Raw genomic sequence first — 13,379 nt, forward strand, 5'->3', positions numbered from 1 at the left:
AATGTCACGTAAAGCTTGAAGTTTTTCCGGGTCAGGCGCAAAACCTTCTGCTGAAATTACATGTCCAAGAAATTTTATGGAAGTTTTACCAAAGTGCGATTTGCTAAGATTAACTGTGAGTCCTTGTGCACGAAAAGTTTGCAACAGTTGTTCCAGAATCAAAATATGTTCAAACCAGTTGGCTTCTGCGATAACGATGTTGTCTACATACGTTGTGATTCTGTCTTTCATGCAAAAGTGTGTATCGGATGTCGTCAAAACTAATAACATTTTCGAGAACAAGATTCTGCGTGTCAAAAGTATGGCTTACGGTGCTGGAAGATGCAACCTGTACTGTATCTAGTAAAATTCTTTCTGACGTGCTGTTATTTGCGGGAGGATGCTGTGGCATTTCAACTATTTGTACTGTTCTGTTATTTCTTCCTGACGTATTACGTTCGGGATGATATCTACTGTCTGGTTCATTCATGATAATCTGTTGTTGCAGTTGATCATGCTGCTGGTAAGACCGACTGTTATTAAACGTACGCTGAAAATTGTGCTCATTACTTTTACGTCTGTCATGATAGTCATTGCTATACGGCGCGTTGCGACAGGAATTGAAATGATGTGTCTTCTGTACATAGTGGTTTCCTTCTTGCTGTGCGTTACTATTTGGCGGAGCCGACGTTATATGTGTAGGCGGCGAAACATTAAAGCTTGGTTGACCTTGCACATTGCATTGTTGGTTAGGTATGCTAAACGGCTTGTTTTGTTGCTGTTGTTGGGATAAACCTCTATTGTTACCTAAATGTGGTTGCGAATGCTGAAAATTTTGTCCATACCGTTGATTAAAATTTTGTCTGTTATTAAAATTATGCTGGTATTTCCTGTCATTTCGGGAGTGTCTAATGAAAACTGTCACTTTCGGTAGAACTTGTCGTATCAGGTTTCTTTACTCATTCTTAATCCTATATAGATCGATAGTTGAAGAGCTGTTTTGATAGATATAAAGAGAAGGCAGCAGTGCAGAAAACTAAAGATGAAACAGCACTACTACGGCTCGGGGCCCTGTGCATGCTACGGCACATATTCATCGAAGCGTCATGAATCCCCTAAGGTCTCTTACACACTACAAATAAATTTTAGTTTCTGCGTTACAGGCAATGCCGGTGAAAATTCAAAAGCAAATTGTTGTATCCAGTCCAATTCTAGTTTCTGCATTGCAGGCCAAGCTGATGAAAGTACCAAAACAAATTGTCGTATCCAGTCCAAAGCGTGAATCTGTGTTCTGTCATTTTTAAATACCTTAAATTTTCTCACGAATAGGAAGTGCTTGTAATCAAAATTATCGTCTCTGTATGTCTGAACAGGTTCATGATTGTATGATAATCTATTTGCCTGTGACTGTTCGGAATCTAACTCACGTACTCTCTGTAAATTACCTAAATTACACTGGCTGTGTGAGTCAGTCAAATGTTCGGAGAGTGGCGTATGCTGTGATGTGTTAAAGGCTGAAATATTTTTCATCTCCGTCACTTCTTGCTGTGAAGATGACAATTTTCTATGTAATGTATTATTGGACGAACCTATCTCACTGATCGTCTGCTGTAAATTTAGGAATTCGGGTGTTTGATTAAACGAAACTGGTGACATATCGTCTTATTTGGTGTCATTATTATTTTCGATAACATCAATACGACTGGCCAATTCATCATATTTTTCAGTCAGTGCTTTTACCTCATCATCGCTTTTAGTCTCACAAGCATTAATTTGTTTTTGTATTTTACTTGTGGTTTTGTTCAATTTTTTAACGTCTGCTTTGATGGCATCGGGATCCTGTATTAGTTCCAACTTTTCAAGTCTGTTGGTCATTGTCTGAAAGTCTACTATGTGAGTGTCTGCTTTTGTTTTAAGAGTGGAGATTTCATCATACAATTCAGTGTTCAACTGTTTGACAGTATTAATTTCGTCTGATACTGTAGCAATGTTGTTGTCTACGTATGTTTTTGCTTTCGTAAACAATTTACGCTTATCTTCCTGTCTCTGTGCAGTAATTGTTTCCATGACTTGCTTCTTTACTTTGTTCTGTTCCTGTACAAATTTACGGTAACGCGTTTCACTGTTTTGGAGGTGGTGACTAAAACGTTCGTCAATTTGGCTGTTTTGTTGTTCAAATTTCGTATCTACTTTCGCATCCAGTGTGCGTGAAAGTTCTGATGACATTAATTTAAACTCGTCGCGTAACTGTGTTGCGTTTTCAGAACATTGTTTAGCGACTGCACTAATTTCATCTCTAAGTAATTTCGTTGTAGCTGCTTGCGTATTACTTAATTCTTGTGCAACAGATCTAATTTCTTCACTACTGTTCCTAGCACAAGCCTTAATTTCCTCACGTAATTGTTCTTTAGTATCATGACATTGCACGGCAACGGCTGTAATCTGTTCACTAAGCTGTTTGAAATTTTTGTCTTGTTTTCCATTCAACTGTTTGGAATTGTTGTCTAGTTTTTCATTACGTTGTTTGTTCGATTCATTAAGGTTATCGTGTTTTTCATTCAACTGTTTGAAATTTTCATTATTTTCATTAAGTTGTTGTTTGAAATCTTCATTAAGTTGTACCAATAATGCCATAACTTGATCCATGCCAATATTACCTACTCTATTCTCTGTGCTGTTTAATGGCGTACCTGCAATTGTCACGTTTTGTGTAACCATTTGGTCATTCTCTGATTCTTGAAAAGGTTCGCCAACTGGATGTGCACTGTGGGTCACTACCTCGGAATCAAATAAATCTGATGTATTTTGACTACATCGTTCATCTTCGTGAGAAAAATGTATCTGTTCCCTATGGAAATTTTGCAAATCAGGTGTGTCAAACTGGGCAGCGTTCATTGTAACGGAACGTGCCGCGTCATCAATTGTTAAATGTACAGTGGACATAATTGAATTTGTTTGCTCATCATTAGGATCAATATCATTACTAGTGATCGGCACACACTGATTATCTGTAATTAGGGGATTATCACTATTACACTGAGTGTCGCAAGTATTATCGGTCAAATTATTCGAGTCGACTATTTCACTCATTGCACATCGCGATGTACTGTTAACAGTTTTTCGCGGCATTTTTCACAAATCAACATTAAGCACTAAATGAAACAAAGACGAAGCAAAATGGAACAAACACAATTACAACAAAGAGCAATAAATTGCCGATGATCTGTGATAGAAAGAGTGACAAATTAGTAAATGCGTTGCGCCAGATGCAAACTACATTTAAGTAAATAAGAGCAGATATGTAACTGACTACTTCTCAGAAATTCACAAAGAAATACGATCCTGGCAGGGTCGCCAAGTGTAACGTCCCCACAAAAATTTGATTCTCATTTAGTGTAACCTCAAAACAGAAAAATTCCTAAACCTCTCAACAGTAATAAATATAATTATGTCGTTGATTCACATTCGCCGTAACCTCCCCCAGATAAATTCCATAATCTTGCTATAACACAATGTGACTAATCTCTCAATAATAAATGTGACTCAGTTACAACCTTTGAATAATTGACTGTTAATTTAACCTGGTAAATTGTGGACGTCAGCAGTGTTGCGTCATGGCCCTGAAAGATCATTCTGAATAAAAAAAAGAAAAATTTCTTACCTCAATGAAGGTCGCCGGATAACGCATATATATCTGCTCTTACATTGAGGTAAGAAATTTTTCTTTTTTTTTAATTCAGAATGATCTTTCAGGGCCATGACGCAGCACTGCTGACGTCCACAAATTACCAAGTTAAATTAACAGTCAATTATTCAAAGGTTGTAACTGAGTCACATTTATTATTGAGATATTAGTCACATTGTGTTATTGCAAGATTACGGAATTTATCTTAGGGAGGTTACGCTGAATGTGAATGAACGACATAATTATATTTTTTACTGCTGAGAGGTTTAGGAATTTTTTTGTTTTGAGGTTACACTAAATGAGAATGAAATTTTTATGGGGCGGTTACAACAGCAACGCCACCATTTTGAATAATGCTTTTCGTGCAGCCACAGGACGATGTGTTATGACACAAACTATGCGCAATCGGCTGCAGACGCACAACTTCACTCCCGACGTCCACCGTGACGTCCATCTTGGCAACCACGACACCATGCAGCGCGGTACAGATGGGTCCAACAACATGCCGCATGCTTCAAATGGTTCAAATGGCTCTGAGCACTAGGTAACTTAACTTATGAGGTCATCAGGCCCCTAGAACGTAGAACAACTTTAACCTAACTAACCTAAGGACATCACACACATCCATGCCCGAGGCAGGATTCGAACCTCCGACCGTAGCGGTCGCTCGGTTGCAGGCTGAAGCGCCTAGAACCACTCGGTCACTGCGGCCGGCCATGCCAACTGAACTGCTCAGAGCCGGCTAAGGTGGCCGAGTGGTTCTAGGCGCTACAATCTGGAATCGCGTGACCGCTATGGTCGCAGGTTCGAATCCTGCCTCGGGCATGGATATGTGTGATGTCCTTAGGTTAGTTAGGTTTAAGCAGTTCTAAGTCCTAGGGGACTGATGACCTCGGAAGTTAAGTCCCATAGTGCTCAGAGCCATTTGAGCCATTTTTTGAACTGCTCAGAACTGGCATGACATTCTCTTCACCGATGAGTGTCGCATTTGTCTTCAACCGGACAATCATCGGAGACGTGTTTGGAGGCACCCCCGGTCAGGTTGAACGCCTTAGACACACTGTCCAGCGAGTGCAGCAAGGTGGAGGCTCCCTGCTGTTTTGGGGTGGCATTATGTGGGGCCGACGTACGCCGCTGGTGGTCATGGAAGTCGCCGTAATGGTTGTACGATTCGTGAATCCCATCCTCCGACCGACAGTGCAATCATATCGGCAGCATATTGGCGAGGAATTCGTCTTCGTGGACTACAGTTCGCGCCCCCATCGTGCTTGTGAATGGCTTCCTTCAGGATAACGACATCGCTCGACTAGAGTGGCCAGCATGTTCTCTAGGCACGAACCATATCGAACATGCCTGGGATGGACTGAAAAGAGCTGTTTATGGACGACGTGACCTGCCAACACTCTTAGGGGTCTACGCCGAATCGCCGTCGAGGAGTGGGACAATCGGGACTAACAGTGCCTTGATGAACCTCTGAATAGTATGCCACGACGAATACAGGCATGCATCAATGCAAGATTACGTGTTACTCGGTATTAGAGGTACCGGTGTGTACAGCAATTTGGACCACCACGTCTGAAGATTTCGCTGTATGGTGGTACAACATGCAATGTGTGTTTATCATGAGCAATAAAAAGTGCATAAATGATGTTTATGTTGATCTCTATTCCAATTTTCTTTACAGGTTCCTGTACTATCGGAATCGAGGTGATCCAAAACTTTTCTTGATATGTGTATTTTACATAATACTATTACTCAGAAGAATTTCGTGAGAATTAAGCCGAAAAACACTAGGAACTTTCCGTCAGTGGTGCAGGCGCAGATACAGTATTAGAGTTTAATGTCCCGCCAGTAGATGGAAGAACTCAAGGAATAATTTAACAAAAGTATTTGTATTTTCACCTATATCGATTCAGAGATTTCTCAGCTCACTTACGGAAAATAAAGTAACGTTACGAAAATGGCAAAGAATTTCAGAAAATTTTTAAGTATCTTTAACATAATTTTGTTATCACATGGTAGCCAAAGTGCTGAGGAAGCCAGGACAGAAGAAGAAAGAGCCTCCACTAAGAAAAAAATAACGAAGTCTAGCATTACAGAATGTTGACTGAAATAAGAAACATTAACAATTTACAGGCTATCTTAACCATTTCCATTAGACGTATTCAAGATAGCAGGAATAGCGTAATACTAAAAATGGAGAGGGCTCCTTTTCATTTCACGTCGTGAAAATTATGTCGTTATCGAAGAACTCAGAGTTTCTAGCTATTTTGTCCCTAAATCGTCTCTGAAATTTGCGGCCGGCTGATTTTCAGATGCTGCATTGCTCTGAACCGAAATTTATTGGCTCTGATCCAAAAGCAATGAATCAGGTACCGATATAAATAAACTACTGTTAGATACTGCAGGGTTTCACGACTGGTCACTCCACCCTTGGAAATCTTTGGTATACAGGCATCAGGGCTTCGTCTAAGAGGTTTCAATGACTAACATTTCGTCCCCCACTTCTCTAGAAGTCCTCAGAGGCATTAAATACTTCATTAGTTCTCTTTCGAACTCAAAAAATCTCAGCATCTCGTATCGCTTATACGTACTGCAAAACGGCCAAGTCGTGACCATTTCGCTGATCGCGGAGCCGCACTAGATTTACTGTGTTTTGCACCGAGGCCTACAACCTGTCTAATTTCACTCTTTCTGCTGTCAGATTGTTGTATTTGTGGGTTCGATTGTCTGCCGGGAATACGGATAAATTTTCAATAGCAGATCATGCAGTTGCTCTAGGGAACCAACAAATTAGAATCTCTGATGCTGTAGTAATATCAGTGTCAAATAATTACTACGCTAGTAGATATAGAGCGGCATTAAAAATTAAAGAAGACTAATAATTAGAAAATAAACTAATGAAAGTAAGGGAATTAAGGTCTGTCTATTAAGAACACAATAGTTTATTTTATTGCCCGTATACATCTCTGTGTCACGGTCATTGGTTACTTTCATCCAATTATTTTTTTCAAGAATCTTAGGATCTGTAGGACCTTTTTTACGTTACTGTGCAGTTTTACCTAGCTCTGATCGTGAATCTCTTATCATCCGCTTCCCTTTGCGTTGTGCAAATAAACGCACAAACAACATACACGTTTATGTATAAGCATAGTGTTTTGTGAACTAAATAGTCTAACTAGCGAATGTATATTTTCGAAAAGATCTATCTCATTTGTGGGCATATTTCCACAACTAATGCTCATGAAGATGAGAACAGATATTGAGAAATTTTACAATAATGTAAAGAAGGTCCTTGAGAACCTAGCATTCAGGAATATAAGGGCTGAATAAAGTTTCCTGTACTAATGAAAACAAGACACTGAAGCATGTTTGGTCATTAAAAATTACAGCTACTTGATTAATAGGCGGAACTGAATTTCCAATTGTTGAAGCTGCAAACACGGGTGTAGTTTGACTTTCAGAAGGAAGTGTTTAAAGTCTCTGTGTATGTCTTCAGCACTAGAAAAAAAAATTATGCACAGTAGCATGCCTTAGACCACGGCTTACTGCTCATATAACTAAATTCACTAAATTATTATTATTATATGAAAAAATTATTGTTTTACTAATTAAAATCCTAGTCGTTTTACGACGTTAAGATTGGAATGACCGAAGTGAGGGATGAGGGCGACAGTAACAGACTTTCAATGCGCATCCGCCAGAACCGATCCCAAGAAACTGCTGGAGCCTTGCCTGCGAGGCTAGGCGAATACTGCGGAGCTGATGAGCGATCTACCAGAGACAGAGATCAGGTTACACGGTGGCCAACCGCTCTGGCAGTGTGTCTCGAGGCAATCCCCATCCGACCCCAGCTCAGAGGAGAAGCCTAGCGAAGCAGCCACGCGCGTAAGACGGGCAGCGACATCCGCAGGGGCGCCGTAAGCCAGCAGACAGCGCGGTGTGGTCAGGCCGACATCGGGTCGCCGGCCGCTGGCGTCGCCCCCAGGCCATCGCGCACGCTGCAACTTGGCCGATTACGGCACTCCCTGCCCTGCAGTAGGGGCAGCTGAAGCTCAGCTGGGGCTCTGTAGTCGCCAGCTGCTGCACTTGTGCTGCACTCTGGGAGATCTCTGCGGCTTGACGTACACTCTATGAAATGTGTATGAGTTACCTCCCTTCCCTCGTTAAAATGATCTGTTTGTATCTCCAGGTTAGTCTCGATAAGGAATGAACTTCCTTAAAACAGCAAGATGTAATTTGGCCTGAGAATCTATATTATTAAACGCTCGGATTCCAGAAATCCCTTCGAATTTATTACCATTCTAGTCCTACATTCCTCAGTTGCATCTTTTCCGAAGATCCCTCAACGTTAGACCACCTCTTTCTGACTGGATCCTTCATCTATCCCTGATCCCAAGCCAAAGCTTACTATTGTTACAAATGCCTCATCTTCAATGACCATTTCACTTCTGACTGCAAAAATTATCCTACCTACCTACACTGCAAAGCCAACCATCTGTACCATCACTCTCCCAACCTCCAGTCCCCATCCACCTGCAATACTTGCAGTCAGTCCCATCCCACCAACTCCAATAAGTGTACAGCCAAGCCCCCTCCCAACAAACCGGAACTGATCGTCCTAATATGCCCTGTTGACACACCACACCACCCAAACAACTTCCTACGCCCCACTTCTAATGCTAAAAATATAATCCGCTTCATCACCACTGTACATCAAAACATCCACCCATTCTAGAGTTCAGATATCTTCTATCAGCTCACTCTGGAAGCCCGTTCCGTATTTAATTTAAATGTGATCGTCTAATATTTCCAATAATACTCTCACTTCCTCTTTTCCCGATTACTCACTCTCTGTTAATTCATTCCATCGCAACCTTGAGGCATTCTATCCCACTCTTTAGTGTCTGCCCCTACCCCCGCCCCCTCCCCTACAGCACCATTGATCCCTTCCATCGACACCCTTTTCACAACCACATCACAACCTTTCACCTTCTCGACAACTTCAAGGTCAGCTCTCTGTCCTCATCTTCCGTTTCACTCTCTACGTGCTACCACAGTCTCTTCCGTCTACCCGTTATCTTATGGGCTGGCCATCAAGCAGTCGACACATTCGCAACATCTCGTGTATCACTTCACCTCCGAAAGCCCGCCATGAAACGCCAGCTAACGAGTAAAAAGAACATGTCATACTATTCCCGCAAACAGTAGCAAGTGCTAGCAATGTAAGAGCGATTTCTATCAACTGCCTGTGACTGTTGAAGGGTATCAATATTTGCATTGTTACTTAACTATGAAATTAAAGAACGTATATATCTTTGCAGCCAGGTACTAATTTTCTTTGGGTTTTATTTTCATCTGCTACCATGCAAAGAAGGTTGCTCAGAAAAATCGTGTGGGCGAATGTAGTAAATTCATTTGCTAATGGAAACACAATCCTCCGAAACCTCTAATGGAAAAATCGATAAATTTTAATGGCTACAGTTACTTGTGCTGAACTGAGACCTTTCGCTCCTCAGGTGAATCCTTGGTTAGCTATCGCTTATTTTGTCTACCCTGAACGTACAGGAGATGAAATGGAAATCCTATACGATCGCAATGAAATGAAATGGAAATACGAAATAAATGTATCGAGGCAAATGAATGACAGATTGGCTAAGCAATTTCTTTACCTTTTTTGAACCGGTATGAGAAGACAAGAAAGTTGACATCACTAAAATCGATGTTAAGAAAATTATATAATTAAAAATATATGCTATACGGAAGCTGGAGTAGAATTCGGACGCCTCTCTTTCCAGGTTTCAACAACTCTTCACAGCACGACTCTCGGTCTTTCAGTATGTTCCACATACGGCTCGGACTCTCAGAATTTTGAAACTGGATACAGATAAGAATCCAGAGCCTGTTTCTAGCAATTACCAAACCCCTATTCTTTTCAACTAAACTTTTGCAGCTCGAATACGAGCGCAGATTTTCCAGACACGTTTAGCCAGATGCTCTGTTTGGACTAGTGAAAGTACTAATTTAATCACTAGTGTTTGAATCTCCAAAATAAAGAAAACAGTTGCAGTTGACCTAAATGCTTCAGGGTAATCTCTGGCAGTTCGTTCTACAGATTACTCAGGGTCGAAATCTTTATGCTTTCTTGTGATCATAGCGTGTGATAAATCAATTAAATTTGTTTCTTGTTAACTGCTGCATAGTTATTTTTATCACTGACCAACTGATCAGTGAATTGAGTCGTAGTACAGTCTGCAACACTGTTAACTTAGAAAATGTTCTATGACGTTTGGAAAGTGGGACACAAAATCTGTCCATCAGTTTGAGGATTTCAGTCTTTGCTTATCACAAGTAGCTTATGTCAGCAAAGCCAATTCACAGTATATATAAATGACCTGACTCATAACATTTTAGACCTACGAGTACGTTCACAGAAATTGTAGTTGGGTGCAGAGGGTTGATACCGTTAGTACCTTCTTACAAAATGCACTGAGAGACGTCAATAGGCAGCACCTAGCGCAAATATTACCAATGCCTCTCAGTAGAAATAAATATAGTGAACTGTACGTAATATGCACCAGAGAATCTGATATCGTTTAACTACGGTGGTAAATCTAGATACTAGGCAGAGATTTATTGTAAGACACGTAAAAAAAACGTAATCGACACACGAAAGATATCGCTTAAATTCGACCTGTTCCTAAGTATCGTTAGTCGGGGTATGAAGTATGTACCTAGTTTATCAAACGAAATAGGAGTGTCACACAAGACTGGCACGATTTACAATGAGTTTTTCAATCGCTGTCAGAGTGTTACAGAGATGTTCGACAAATTGGATGGGAGTTACTCGAAGACAGCCGCTGTGCACTTGGGATGATTTTATTCACAAAATGGTGGGTACTCACGTTCCAGACTAAGAAACACACTGTTTCCTTCAACATACTTCTAGCGACATGATGAAGCGCTAAAATGTAAAGAAATTCTCTTACACAGAGGCTACGTATCGTCTTTCCGCCACATTCAGTCCACGAATGGCTAGCAATGGTGAAATGATACCTAAAATCTTTGTACTCTCTAACACATACCTTAAAATTGCTTACACAGTATGTATGTAGATGCGATTTCATACGGAATGGGTGCCTTTTCAATCAAAAGTAGTGAATTTGAAAGGTTTACAGTCACGCAGGATTAGCCGAGCTGCCTCAGGCGCTGCAGTCATGGACTGTGCGGCTGGTCCCGGCGGAGGTTCGAGTGTGTGCTTGTCCTAAGGGACTGATGACCTTAGCAGTTAAGTCCCGTAAGATTTTTTTAAAAAAGAAAAGGTTTATACATTAAATGAAATGGTAGTGAATCATAGCTTGTTTTTCATGGTATCACTTGCTGCATTTTTGAATGTTAATAAAATGAAGTTTATTCGGAGTGTTTTCACTTCAGACATCTTTGCACTCTGAACACATGTGCGATGCACAGTCTCTGGTCTCCAGGGGTTGCATTATTGAGCCGAACGCAGGCAATCAAGTAGGTAAGAGTGAAGTCGAACTATTAGCCTTGTGGAGTTGTAGAGAGGGTGTTGTAGAAAGGGTGTTGCGTCATAGTGGAATGGACAGCTTGGATAGCAGAAGTGCCGGAAAGATATTTCTGTTTGAGATGTTCTATGATGTCTGACCTATAGATGAATCATGGTTTCTAAGACGATAGTAGAAGGAGAAGGCACTTCAGAGGAAGGTAACTTATTTCAAGTTTGTTAGCTGCAAGCACGAGTTCAAGAATTACTGTTGTGCAAAAATTTTATTGTGTCCAATAACATTTATGTGGTGGTAATTAGGAAGAATTATCAATGATGTGTACAGTATTCTAATTAGCCTTTCCCCATTTAGATTAGTTAAACAGTACTGCGTTAGGAATCCAAAAAAACAAGTTCTGTAATAGAACTATTTTGTCGAAGCAGAAATTATGGTGTATGACAAAGCGGAGAAAATCAGTGCTGATTGCTCACCTTGGTTTTAGTTTACTTTTGTATAACCTGAAAGACTGAATAAAATTTCAACGTACTTACTTTTGTCATTTATAAAGGTTTCATGAAGCATATCCATACTGTTCCAACAAAAATGTTTAGTAAAATTTTGGATTCTAACGTCTTGCACTTTTCCGTGGACAATAATCAATAATTTTTAAAAGCGAATCAGAAACTATTTTGCTTAAACAGCAACATAAAAGAAATAAGAACAAGGAAGCAAGCTGCTGAGCAATAATTTATTCCCGTTCATCATTCTGTCTGTGCAGTAAGAGCAGTATCAAGTTATCCGATGCAAGTAGGAATTTGTTGTAGGGCTTATATGAACATTTTTGACAAAATATTAAAAACAGTTTTTAATTAGTGAAATTTCATGTAAATTGTGCAGACGCGTTTTTGTAAATCTATTCTATTTGAGCATTTTTCTGAATCATTATTTTATGCAATATATTTACAGTGAGATGCAATTCAGATTAATAAAAATCACATTCCTAGTATGTAATCTGCGTAAATAAATTGGCTTTTTTAAGTAGGTAGAAACGCTTATTCTAGATCAAAATTTGTAATCGGAATTAAGAAATGAGAGAGTTTTTCAGATTGTTAGCGAGAAATTCATTAACAGGCAGTTTCAGCATACTGCTTGCAATTTAACAAATACTTCTAGGATATCTGCGTAAGAGGAAGTTTAAGTCACATAAATTTCAGAAACATTTGCTAGAACATTAAGGGTGAACAGAGTTGGTTCAACGAGAATCAAAGAACAGTACTGTTTATTGGTAAAATATAAGTACATATTTATAAATAAACGATTGTATGTAGTAAGTGAGTGCACAGTGGTTGGAATTACTCCTACATCAGAGCGGCTGTTTAATTAGTAAAATATTTAATTGTAACCAACATAACTATTATTAGCTGCTAAGTGATCACCAGAAATCTACACTGATGTCATTCTCTCCATTAACCCACTCGTCCTCGAATTCTTTTCCCTTATCATTCAGAAAATTTGGCAGTAATCGTGATGAGAAGTTTCTGCTTCCGTCGATAGCACACCTTGTTCGATGTTGGAAACTATATTTTATAGTAAAACGTGACCGAGAATTCTATTTCTGATTTCGTCTTTATGCCTGATAACACCTAGCATGGCTCTAATACATGAATGGTAAACTCATTTGGTAATTATAATTACAGAGAGTATCGTTTCTTCGCCATAACAACAGGCATTTCATGTGTAGTTTCAGGCGAATCATATTAAGGCCCTCATGGACCAACAGAATATTCGACAAAAATAATTCTATTCGTATTGTAAAGAGAACAGCTGTGGTACTGAATTTTTCTGAACTAAGAAAATTTTACTACAGTAAAAAGGCTGCAATGAAAAGACGACCAACAGTAATGTCGGTTTACCCGATACGGTTTTTCCTCCAAACCTATTTCCGTCTTTGTAAATGCAATATCATTTGAAAAGGTGTCAATAAATGCTCCACAATTTCAAAGCATGATGTTAATCCAGCTTACAAGCAGTGGCGATGAGTAAACGGCGAAAACCAAGATTACACTCGCAGTTTTTCACCAAGGCCTACTGTTTCGGTGATACTGCAAAGATATTATCACAGTACGTTAATGATGTAAGTGTTCGACTCATATAGTCATTAGTCCTTCAGAGGCAGACGCTTTGCACTGACTATTTTGCTGAAACCATTT

Source organism: Schistocerca cancellata, chromosome 6, assembly GCF_023864275.1.
Source record: "Schistocerca cancellata isolate TAMUIC-IGC-003103 chromosome 6, iqSchCanc2.1, whole genome shotgun sequence".
In the NCBI taxonomy this organism is placed as follows: Eukaryota; Metazoa; Arthropoda; class Insecta; order Orthoptera; family Acrididae; genus Schistocerca; species Schistocerca cancellata.